The 13567-nt window shown below is 42.5% G+C and overlaps 1 pseudogene; it reads right to left on the reverse strand.

Moving 5' to 3' along the window:
* Window positions 1-12668, reverse strand: part of LOC111954089 (mediator of RNA polymerase II transcription subunit 23-like) — a 40588-nt pseudogene extending 27920 nt beyond the window's left edge.
* Between the last annotated feature and the right edge of the window lie 899 nt (window positions 12669-13567).

The following is a 13567-nucleotide window of genomic DNA, read 5'->3' on the forward strand; positions in this document are numbered from 1 at the left end:
CGGGCTATCTGCATTGTGTCCCACCACCCCAACCCCTCTTTTACGCTACTGCTACTCTGTTCATCATATATGGATAGTCACTTTAACCATACCTACATGTACATACTACCTCAATAAGCCTGACTAACCGGTGTCTGTACATAGCCTTGCTACTGTTATTTTCAAATGTCTTTTTACTGTTTTTTTTTATTTCTTTACTTACCTACACACACACACACATACCTTTTTTTTAGTTAGCTTTTAGCAAACACAAAAACCGATACCAAGACCCAAAACTCGCAACATCTAGGGGGACAAGTACTTTCTCACCACTAACAGACACCTAAATTGGAGCCGAATCTCGTAGCCTTCAAGTGCTTGAAAAGTTTGTAAATTGCGTGACACGTTATTCCTTCATGCTCGCTGAAGAGGAAAGAATTTAGGAAATGGATGCAGGCCCCGGTATTATAGCCAGGAAGGTGGGGCTTCCGAGGGCGAGCTCGGCATCCATTGGCCCGTTGGGCGTGATTTCAGTTTGCTTCGGGTGAATAGGATTGGTAGTTGACTCCTCATAGTATGTTATACCGAGTGACAGACTGAAAGGGCACTGTCCTTTGTCTGGAGAGGGAGMAGCTGCCCCACAGGGAGACCATGCCCTCTATTCCCCATTCACTTAACATTCACAGAGCTCACCTAATCATCTTATTACATTTTTTTACCATATTACAATGTTCCCAGGTTAACTCATATTATTTATTAATAATATATATAGATTAAAATACATTCATTTAGTTCTAATCTATGGATTTCACATGACTGGGAATACAGATATGCATCTATTAGTCACAGATACCTTAACAAAAAAAGTAGGGGCGTGGGTCAGAAAACCAGTCAGTATCTGGTRTGAACACCATTTGCCTAGTGCAGCGCAACAAGGCTCCTTCGCATAGAGTTGATCAGGCTGTTGATTGTGGCCTGTGGAATGTTGTCCACTCCTCCAGTGGTTGCTGGAAATTGTCAGGAACTGAAACACGCTGTCGTACACGTCGATCCAGAGCATCCCAAACATGCGCAATGGCTGACATGTCTGGTAAATATGCAGGCCATGGATGAACTTGGACATTTTCAGATTCCAGGAATCGTGTACAGATCTCCTCCTCTCCCGAGTCCGTACGGGAGTTACAGCGAAGAGACAAGACTATAACTACTACCAATTGGATACCACAACATTTTTCTTTTTTTAATAAAAAATAAATGACACCATTTCAATTCAATGTGTTTAATGCAGGCCTGAATCACTTCATTGAATTGTTCCCTGGACGGCAGATAGATGGCAGTTGAACRGAAAGGCCGAAATAGAACGCAACCACTCACCTACAGCGACCGACACATATCTATATGCTACTAGCTCATTTTGCAGTCTGGTCGACATGGATCGATTTATTGTAAAAAAAATAAACGTAAATCTATTGACAATGAAAATGAGGGGGAAGAGCTGGAGAACAACGTGACAGCTATGAACGAACAATCACCAGATAACCAGGAAGATGGACGCGGGGAAATGCAGCTAGCTAACGTGGCTCCAGTGGCTAAGAGAAGGATACAGTCGATTCAAGAAGAACACAAAGTTCCAAGAGAAATGGAAAGACAAGTATTTTTTTGTACTGCATGATGGGACTAGCTCACTTTGTCTTATTATACAAGGCAGTCAATTGTTTTAAACAARCACATTTAGAGCGACATTTCTAGTCACACCATGCCTACTTTGACAAAACATATCCGCCACGAAGCAATCTCAGAAACAACAAAATAGCGCAGCTCAAAAAACAACAACAAATGATGGACAGATCTTGCACCGTGGCAGAGAAWACRACAAGAKGCAACATATRAGATTGCTTGGATACTCGCAAGAAACAAGAAGGCCTTCACAGACGYRRRRAWYRWRAARKMMTKYWTTTTGGCCTCAGCCAAAATATTGTATGCTGATTTCACAAACAAGAAAGCTATTTTAAAGCAAATTAAGGGACTGCAACTCTCAGACTCGAYCATAACAAGACGCATAGAAGACATCGGTAAGCAACTGATTACTGACATATCCGTGGYGCCGTGTTTTAGTATGGCGCTTGACGAAAGCACTGATGTAAGTGACATTGCCCAATTATGTTTGGTTCTGCTTTCCTCAAAACGAGTCGTTCATAGAGGGACTTTTATGTTTACTGCCCCTTCAGGGACAAACACAAGGAGAGGATATTCTGAAAACCCTTGTTACATTTTCTGCTGATAATAATATTGACTGGTCAAATGTTGCATCTGTGTGCACTGACTGCGCCCCAAACATGTGAGAAAAGGAGAAGGGACTCAACAATGAACATTGAAACAAAAACAGAGAAACAGACTTACCAATGCACACCTGGATTGCCTCACAAGGACAGCAACAACAGACTATACATTTAGAATGAATTCAGTCARGGAGCAGAAGGGACATTTTCGCTCATCCAACTACTGAGGYAACCCTTAATATGGGTCTTATAYATGTGATGTAGCCTATTTGATGTGTGTATGTATATATTTGTGATGTACTGTACAACAAATCAATTGCATGTGCTCTWTTGCTCTGAATTTGCTCTCAATTGACAATTGATAATATTGGAAGAAAAAGTACAACAAATTAAATGACTGAATGACTGTCTCAACCCAAAGTGGCCCCCTTACAAAAAATTGTGAGTAACACTGGGTTTGGAGAACATTTTCTAAACGCTAACCTACTAGTTAGCGTTAAACACTGACCTATAATGAGTTTCACAGCCTCTATCAGAAACGTGTTAAATGTTGAACTAACATTAGATAAAGGCATACATGTCATGTGGGTGGCTTTGACCWGAGTGAGGATGAGGGCAYGGTTGAGCTCCTCATATTCAGCTGACAGCACTGTTTTGGGGTCACTAAGGAAGCGGGTGAACTGAGGCTGAACCTCTGAACTCCCCAAYGCTGTGATCAACCTCAGGGCTGTGCTCTCAACACTGAGGACACAGAAACAGACAAAAAGGTTACTTTTATGTGATTATAAAAGCTAGTAGTTATATAAAAGCGTATTTGCAAAGCGCTGACCCATTCCGGTGTTTCTAAGGAATGTTCTTACCTAATTACTTTAATAGCACATCATTCACCTTCTCATTTTAAGACACTGCTGTATAACACCTTGGCTTGCACTGACTTGACCTCAGAGTATAGACTAGTACTAAATCCTTCCCAGTCTGAAGTATCTGTCAGCATTATTGTAATGAGTCAGGGAAAAACTACTGGCCCTTACAAAGCTGGTCAAAAAACTCCTGGCCCTACAAATAGGGGCTGACTGTGCCTGATCCTGTGGTTACTGACCAAAGGTGAAGCTGGCTCTGGTTGGTCTGGGGCACTGCGGCCAGCGAGAGCAGGTGGCTGAGCAGCTGGACGCGGTCGTGGGGCTAGATGTAGCGCATATGGTAGCTGAACTTCTCCAGCAGAGTGTGAAGGATGCCCCAGGCGTGGGACCTGAACACGTTGGGCAGGGGCTGGCCTTGTAAAACAGGACATCATGTTGTTATAGTTAGAACATTATATTGAGCCATCTGTTATTCATACAGTGCCTTCAGAAAGTATTCATACCCCTTGACTTATTCCCCCCAAAAATGTGTTACAGCCTGAATTCTAAATGGATTAAAAAACWAAAAAATTCGTACACATCTACACAAAATACCCCATAATAACAAAGTGAAAACTTGTTTTTAGACATTTTTGCTAATTTATTGAAAATTAAATACAGAAATGTCTAATTTACATAAGTATTCACACCCCTGAGTCAATACATGTCAGAATCACCTTTGGCAGTGATTACAGCTGTGAGTCTTGATGGGTAAGTCTTGAACTAGATTGTTGGTTATGGGCTCGTAAGTATTTCACGGTAAGATCTACACCTGYTGTATTCAGTGCATTTGACAAATAACATTTGATTTGAGTCTAAGAGCTTTGCACACGTATTGTACATTTATTATTTTTCTAATTCTTCAAGCTTTGTCAAGTTGGTTGTTGATCTTTGCTAGACAGCCATTTTCAAGTAATTAGGCCACTCAGGAACATTCAATGTTGTTTTGGCAAGCAACTCCAGTGTATATTTGGTCTTGTGTTTTAGATTGTCCTGCTGAAAGGTGATTTTGTCTCCAAGTGCCTGTTGGAAAGTAGACTCCCAGGTTTCCTCTAGGATTTTGCCTGTGCTTAGCTCTATTCTGTTTCTTTTTATTTAAAAAAACTCCCTATTCCTTGCCGATGACAAGCATACCTATAACATGATGCAGCCACAACCATGCTTGAAAATTTGAAGAGTGGTACTCAGTGATGTGTTTTCTTGGATTTGCCCCAAACAAAACATTTTTATTTCACTTTAATTTATTTGCCACATTTTTAAAGTTTTACTTTCGTGCCTTGTAACAGGATGCATGTTTTGGAATATTTATATTCTGTACATGCTTATTTCTTTACACTCTGTCATTTAAGTTAGGATTGTGGAGTAACTATAATGTTGTTGCTCCACCCTCAGGTATCTCCTATCACAGCCATTAAACTCTAACTGTTTTAAAGTCACCATTGGCCTCATGGTGAAATCCCTGAGCGGTTTCCTTCCTCTCCGGCAAATTAGTTATGAAGGATGCCTGTATCTTTCTAGTGACTGGGTGTATTGATACTCTATCCAAAGTGTAATTAATAACTTCACCATGCTAAAAGGGATAATCGATGTCTGCTTTTATGTCTACCAATAGGAATCATTCTTTGCGAGACATTGGAAGACCTCCCTGGTCTTCGTGGTTGAATCTGTGTTTGAAATTCACTGCTCGACTGAGGGACCTTACAGATAATTGTATGTGTGGGGTAGAGAGATGAAGTAGTCATTCAAAAATCATGTTAAACACTAATTGCACACAGAGTGATGCGACTTGTTAAGCACATTTTTACTCCTGAACTTATTTAGGCTTGCCATAAAGAACATACTTTGGTGCGCAGGATTGTGTCGAGGCACAGATCTGGGRAAGGGTAGCAAAAACTTTCTGCAGCATTGACGATCCCCAAGAACACAGTGGCTTCCATCATTCTTAAATGGAAAAAAGTTTGGAACCACAAAGACTCTTCCTAGAGCTGGCCCCCAGGCCAAACTGAGCAAACAAGGAAGAAGGGCCTTAGTCAGGGAGGTGACCAAGAACCCGATGGTCACTCTGACAGAGCTGTAGAGTTCCTCTGTAGAGATKGGAGAACCTTCCAGAAGGACAACCATCTCTGCAGCACTCCACCAATCAGGCCTTTATGGTAGAGTGGTCAGACAGAAGCCACTCCTCAGTAAAAGGCACATGACAGCCCGCTTGGAGTTTGCCAAAACGCACCTAAAGTACTGTCAGACTATGAGAAACAAGATTCTCTGGTTTGATGAAACCAAGATTGAACTATTTGGCCTGAATGCCAAGCGTCACGTCTGTTGGAATCATGGCACCATCCCTATGGTGAAGCATGGTGGTGGCAGCACCATGCTGTGGGGATGTTTTTCAGCGGCAGGGACTGTGAAACTAGTCAGGATCGAGGCAAAGATGAACGGAGAATAGTACAGAGAGATCTTTGATGAACCTGCTCCAGTGTACTCAGGACCTCGTACTTGGGCGAAGGTTCACCTTCCAAAAAGACAATGACCCTAAGCGCACAGCCAAGACATCAGTTTTTTTTTTTTCCTGTTTTTGCTTGTCATTATGGGGTATTGTGTGTGGATTGAGGAGGAAAAACAATAAGCCTGTAATGTAACAAAATGTAGAAAAAGTCAWGGGGTCTGAATACTTTCCAAATGCAGTGCTGTGAGAAAGTATTTGCCCCCTTACTGATTTGCTCTATGTTATCAGATCCTCAACCAAAACCTAATATTAGATCAAGGGAACCTGAGATAACGAAAATAAATGTATACTTAAATAAATAAATAAAATAACAAAGTTATGCAACACCCAATTCCCCTGTGTGAAAAAGTAATTGCCCCCTTACACTCAATAACTAGTTGTGCCACATTCAGCTGCAATGACTGCAACCAAATGCTTACTGTAGTTGTTGATCAGTCTCTCACATCACTGTGGAGGAATTTTGGCCTACTCTTGAATGCAGAACTGCTTTAACTCAGCAACATTTGTGGGTTTTCAAGCATGAACTGCTCTTTCAAGTCTTGCCACAACATCTCAATTGGGGTTAGGTCTGGACTTTGACTAGGCCATTCCAAAACTTCAAATGTGTTGCTTTTTAACCATTTTCATGTAGATTTGATTGTGTGTTTTGGATCATTGTCTTGCTGCATGACCTAGCTGTGCTTCAGCTTCAGCTCATAAACGGATGGCCTGCCATTCTTCTGTAGAATTCTCTGATTCAGAGCAAAATTCATGGTTCCTTCTATTAAGCCAAGTCTTCCAGGTCCTGAGGCAGCAAAGCGTCCCCCAAACCATCATACTACCACCACCACGCTTGACCGTTGGTATGAGGTTCTTACTGTGGAATGCAGTGTTAGGTCCCATTATGTCTGGTGAAAACCAATCTTGTCTAAAAAGTTGATGCAAGTTTGCCAAAAAGCACCTGGAAGACTCTTCGAAGAATGTTCTATGGACAGATGAGTCAAAGATGAGTTATTCAGTTTGTCATTCTTTTGTTTTGTATCTTAGGTTTGTGGTGAGGTAAATATTTCAGCTTTTATTTTCATTGTTTTGTTATTTTTTTTCCTGTAAAGCAAATTGCATTGCATTCCATGTCTGAAATGTGCTGTATAAATTAAGCTTAATTTGATTTGCAACATAGCAGACCCAAATGTCCGCGCTAGATCTGACGCGACTTATTTTTCTACAGTGAAAGGCATGTTTGTTCTACATAATGTTTTATTTGAACGTTCCACAACGTTGTGCCCTGCTGAACACAGCCCAGGACTTACTGATGAATGCCTTGATGCCCAGGGACTCTATCTCCATGTAGACCAGCAGTCTGCTGTAGTTCTCCATCAGGACTGGGGCCAGGGCAATGCTGGACTTGGCGTGGGCAAACTTGATCACCCGCGTGGCGATGCTGTTGATGAGGCTGGAGTGAAATTAGACGGGACATTTAGTCCGGTTTTATTTATTTATTGAGTATTTGCTTACCTTTTTTAATAGGCTTTGATCACTAAACTGTCAGAATACTGCATATGCAAGTGTTGGTATTTGCAGAAAACAGCTGAATGTTCGAGGCATTATTGGCTTAGAAATTGCAGATGGCTTTTTATTGTAAAATCAATAAGCACTGAATCCTCTGCAAAGCCGCCAGAGCATATTTTTCATGACYTAAAGAAGAGCCCACTCATCTCTGTAAAAATAGCTTTTAGGTTGAAATGGATATATGTTGTTTAAACTCATCACCACAACCACCTTCTATCCTCAGTTCTAAATGGCAACTAACAGCAGGGAAAATACAACCGTGATCAACAAGAGAGGGAGGAAGATGTCATGCTTCAACATGCTCATCTGTTTTTTGTGATGTAGCACAGAGAAATGTAATTTCATACACACTGGGCTACACTGAACTGATTGAGGTGAAATGACGACAACGTTTAAATGTTATGTTTAAATATAAACTCATTATTTAAACCTCATTCCGTTTTAAATAGGGCAGTATTAATGTGAATAAATTGACATGGCATGTCATTAAAAAAAACACGACAAGGATCCAAATGACTATTTTTAAGGAGATTATTTTTTACCACAGCATTTCAAGCAGGGTATTTTTTTACTTAATTTAAAACATCATAGGACGCATCCTCAAGTCTTCCTGTAAGCCTCTCGTAGGCTGAGGATATTCCATTTTTACTTCAATAACCCCTATTAAGAGCTCTAACTACACTGACCACAAATAAACGCAACATGCAACAATTTCAACAATTTTACTGAGTTACAGTTCATGTAAGGAAATCAGTGAATTGAAATAAATTCATTAGGCCCTAATCTATGGATTTCACATGACTGGGAATACAGATATTCATCTCAAAGGAGAAATGCTCACTAACGGGGATGTAAACAAATTTGTGCACAAAATTTGAGAGGAACACGCTTTTTGTGCGTATGGAACATTTCTGGGATATTTTATTTCAGCTCAAGAAACATGRGACCGACACTTTACATGTTGCATTTATATTTTTGTAAATGAAGTATGATGTTACGACGCCGAACTGCAGTCAGGTCAATACCCTGGTGAGGACAATGGTCACGCAGATGCGCTTCCCTGAGACGGTTTCTGACAGTTTATGCAGAAATTCTTTGGTTGTGCAAACAGTTTCCTCAGCTGTCCGGGTGGCTGGTCTCAGACAATCCCGCAGGTGAAGAAGCCCGATGTGGAGGTACTGGACTGGCCTGGTTACACATGGTCTGCAGTTGAACCTACTGTCAAATTCTCTAAAACAACGTCGGAGRCGGCTTATGGAAACAGCTCTAGTGGACATTCCTGCAGTCAGCATGCCAATTGCACACTCCCTCAAAACTTGAGACATCTGTGGCATTGTATTGTGTGACAAAACTGCACATTTTAGTGTCCTTTTATTGTCCCCAGCACAAGGCGCACCTGTGTAATGATCATGCTGTTTAATCAGGTTCTTGATATGCCACACCTGTCAGGTGGATGGATTATCTTAGCAAAGGAGAAAATCTCACTAACAAAGATGTAAACAAATTTGTGCACAACATTTTTAAGAAATATGCTTTTTGTGCATATGGAATATCTGTGGGATCTTCTATTTCAGCTCATGAAACATGGGACCAACACTTTACATGTTGCGTTTGCAACAGTTTAACTTTAGTCCGTCCCCTCGCCCCGACACGGGCGCGAACCAGGGACCCTCTGCACACATCAACAACAGTCACCCACGAAGCATCGTTACCCATCGCTCCACAAAAGCCGCGGCCCTTGCAGAGCAAGGGGAACCACTACTTCAGGGCCTCAAAGCGAGTGGCGTCACCGATTGAAATGCTATTAGCGCGCAGCACCGCTAACTAACTAGCCATTTCACATCCGTTACACGTTTATTTTTGTTCAGTGTAAATTAATCATTACTGTTTATGTTGCTGTATTATCCTGTGAGCAGAACAGTAGTAGTGGTTGTAGGGATAATGGACATATATGGTATCTGTATCTATCTCTATGGTAGGTATAGCTCACCTCATCCTGGCGTGGACAGTGAGAAAGTCCAGGGGATTCATGGGTAGTGGTGTGACGGAGCCTGATGCGGTACAGTTGGTGCCAGGTAAGGTTATGCGCATGCTGCCGTTGCCATAGATAGTCTCCACCAGCATGTCCATGGGCAGAGTGAAGCACTCTGAGTTAGTGGAGTAGGCATCACACAGCAAGGCGATCTTATAAACCGTCATCCCCAGGGACTTGTTCCTCAGGCTCTGCTGGAGAAACCTAAACCCACAAGGACAGGTAGAGTTCAATATGAGGCAAGTCGTTTAAATGCAATTGAATCACAGATTTGAGATGTTGCTTTTATCTCAAACTCAAGGGATCAAAAATCATGCATCTGTGAGTTACACTGCACGTTGGTGACCACTGACCACTGTAATACTTTTAGACTGACTTCCTAAAGCCTTCTGCATGCTTTGGTTCAGCTGGCGCCTACCGAACGAGTGTGCTCGCATACTCCCTTTAAAAAACTTTAGCTTGAAAAACAATAACAAAATGTGGCAATAGTACTGTTTGTCCATCGTGAGACGCCATAGCCAGCATACTTCCTCAAAATAGTCAGAATTAATCAAGAAATCTGTCATTCATTTTGACGTTTTGTCGATCTTAATCGCACAGTTTTACATTAAGATGTTTGTTGCAGTATTCTCWAGTGAAAAATTGTGCATGAAAACGATTCATCTCTCGCTGAATGACAACAAACACTTAATTGAAGAAKCCATTCTGTTGACCAATCACCAGCGAAGGGGCGTAGACTTCGGCTACAGACTACCGACTTCGGGTWGTCTTGAGAATTTTTTTGGTGTGCACTAACACCCGGAAAAACCCTTGCCGAAGACCAAAATGTCACAAAATGTCATCATAATGTATGCATGAACTGTTCCGAACTGTTTCGGATGGGAAGCATGTGGACACCTTACATGTAAGTGTATTCATCTGAGCTTCCTAGTAGACAGCATGACAGATAAGAGCTGGTATTAAGGGCCTATTGTTCTATAAGGTGGAGGAGACAGTCTCTTACTCATGGTGCAGCTTGAGGGAGTGGGAAATGCGGATCTGRCGTGGGTCGACTGGGGCTTGCTGATGTCCGGCACCGGGATGCACTGTAGAAATACACACATCACAATGTCTTTAGCAATCCCAATAAAACCTTAAATAAATCGTCTTCAATAAATTCTAAATTCATAACAATGTCTTGTAAACAAAGTAGACACCAAGTAAATAGCTTTAGAACCGGACTAGTATAATGCATTATTATCTCATTGAAACACGTTACTCATTCATTCACAATTTGCTGTATCATCATTGGTCAAAAGCTAATAAATAACCACTTAGCTCCGGGATAAGCTGTACGAGTCAACCATGAGTGTGTGTGTTAGTGCAGCGTTAGTACACAGATTCAGTATTTGCATGCTAATGCAAGATTTGGCTGGGAGTTAATTGATGGAGATGGGGCTGCAGATGCCTTAATTGCGTCCCCTTGGATACGGCAGCTCCAGATGTAGTTAGGCTCAAAGTGGAGGATCCTGGTTCCTGCAGGGCTGCTCAGACAGATGGAGGAAACTGAAATAACAGGCCCTCTGAGCTCTGATGGCAGCACAGTCACTTCTTAATTGAGCTACCACACAGATACACAGGGGGCAATGCTACTGTATAGTCCTACTCCATGATCTCCCCTCTAGATACAGTGAGCATGCTAACCTTTACACCGGTAGACATACACATACCAGGGGAGAATGACTGGCCCTTCTCATTGAAGCCACGGAAGTTCAAGGCCGACCGTGGTACTGCAGGCCTGGTTTGCAGAAAACAGGATCCCCCATTATTAGGAATGGAAAAATTGCAATCTTTGTGTCACAAAAATATTTTTTTCAAGAAAATAATTGATTCTAGATGTATGACCTTGAACCGATAATTGTATTAATTGCACACAGAACTGTATAGTTGTTCATGGCAGGACAATTKAGTTGTTCATGGCAGCCTGCAGTACCCCGGTCGGCCTTCAGCTTGAGTTACTCAATGAGAGGGGGCAGCACCGAGCTAGCCTGCAACGTCACTTCCTGGAGTAGCTCAAACTGCTATGTTATGTCTCCATGACACACCATCTTAATAATATTTGGCTTATTTTTTTGGTACTTTTTCTCCCCAATTGGTAGTTGCCATCGCTGCAACTCCCCTACGGACTCGGAGAGGCGAAGGTCGAGAGCCTTGCGTCCCCCAAAACACAACCCTGCCATGTCACACTGCTTCTTGACACACTGCATGCTTAACGCAGAAGTCAGTCGCACCAMTGTGTTGGAGGAAACACCATCCAGCTGGCGACAGAAGTCAGCTTGCAGGCGCCCGGCCCGCCACAAGGAGTTGCTAGAGGACAAGGACATCCCGGCCGGCCAAACCCTCCCCTAACCCGGAAGACGCTGGGACAATTGTGCGCCGCCTCATGGGTCTCCCGGTCACGGCCGGCTGTGACACAGCCTGGGATCGAACCAGGGTCTGTAGTGATGCCTTAGACCGCTGCACCACTCAGGAGGCTGCCATCTAAATCTTAACCAACTTTATTTGGCTTCAGTGCGCTATTGAGTCACATAGGAATGGATGTAGTCACGTGACCCATGGCTTTGTCCATTCATATATACAGTCATTGACACACACACACCTCTTTCTCTGGGTAGAGCAGGTCGAACAGCTTCATGACAGGGAGGAAGTCTGCCTGGGCGTTCTTCTGGGTGCTGCCAGAGATTAACTGGAGGAGGAATCATATCAGGTGGTCTCTGCCTTTGATCAGGCCTCGGCCGGCCAGCTGAGGAGCAACACACACAAGACAGACATTTTAGACACGGTCTGTCTTACGGTCTCTGTCTCACACACTAACTGTGTGGAACAGAAGTGCTTATTCATCCGCTAATGGTAAAAATGAAGTAAGAACAAGTGTTAAAGATAATAGGACAATTGACTGTGTCCACATCTATAAGTGTGTTTCTGTTCCAATCAACACCATCCCACCTTCTGGTGAAACGAGAGCACCATGTGTGGGAAGCTGCGAACTGGAAGAGCACAAAGAAAATAAGCTGGCTGGAGAGGTGCTGCCACAGGAGCTGGCTGGTGCTGCCGTCATAGAACTGCTCCTACGTCTCAGAGCGCTCCATGGCGTACACCACCAGGTACACCAGCTGGTCCTCGATTACCGGATGTGAGGGGGGAGGGCTAAGATAGAGCGATGTCAGAGGGGGGTGTAAAATTCAGTATATGTCAATACAGGGAATTGGCTTGACTTTGGGTGGGGGGGTTCCAACACTGACCTGCACTTCACCAAAACAAGTGAGATCAGCCAATAGTGGATTCAGAAATATAGTTAATTWAAAAAAAGGTGGCACTTGACTGGCCTCATTGACTGCTTCATTCTAGTTCCCTTCCCTCTCACCCCAAACACTGTCTCACACCAACATCACTAAAGTCACTTGGCCCAAATGGGAGTCTCAGAAAAGTTGGTTACAACAGAACACACACACAAAAACAGAGCATGACATGAAAACTACACCACTGCCAAAGAAAGCCCTGATCCGAGAGAAGCTGGACTGTATCATCAGATTGGTCACTTTTGCGATCAAATAATTGCCAAAGTAATTAATATKAATGTACTTATATTTTTAATACATTTGCAAAAATGTCTAAACCTGTCTGTGTGTGTAGGCAATTTGCAGACTATTCAGATTAGAATGGCAACTGTTGAAACCATACAATTTGTGAATGAAATGAACTACAACTTCCGTTTAAGAACACAAGTTTGATCAAATAAAAACTAAATACAAACGTTGTATTGTCACATATACCAGATGGGTGCAGTGAAATGTGATGTTTTACTGGGTCAGTCATAGTATTACTGTGCTGTATCCGTGGAGCAAATTAGGGTTAAGTGCCTTGCTCAAGGGCAAATCAACAGATTTTTCACGGTGTCGGCTCGGGTATTCGAACCAGAGATGTTTCGGTTACTGGTCTAACGGCTAGGCTACCTGCCGCCCTACATCACCTTGAAGAGCATTTGGAGTTAACGGTTTGTTGCAAAACGAATCGGCGTAATGAATACACCCCAGGTTAGTTGACAAATCTATGGCGTGTTTTTCATTAGCCAAGGAGTAACTCAGACTATGGAACAGTGGTGGAAAAACTACCCAATTGTCATCCTTGGGTAAAAGTTAAGATACCTTCATAGAAAATGACTCAAGTAAAAGTGAGTCACTCAGAAAAATACTACTTTAGTAAAAGTTTAAATCATTTGGTTTTAATACTTAAGTATCAAAAGTAAATGTAATGGCAAAAATATACTCTGCGATGCGTCGTGCCTAAG

Source organism: Salvelinus sp. IW2-2015, linkage group LG28, assembly GCF_002910315.2.
Source record: "Salvelinus sp. IW2-2015 linkage group LG28, ASM291031v2, whole genome shotgun sequence".
NCBI lineage: Eukaryota > Metazoa > Chordata > Actinopteri > Salmoniformes > Salmonidae > Salvelinus > Salvelinus sp. IW2-2015.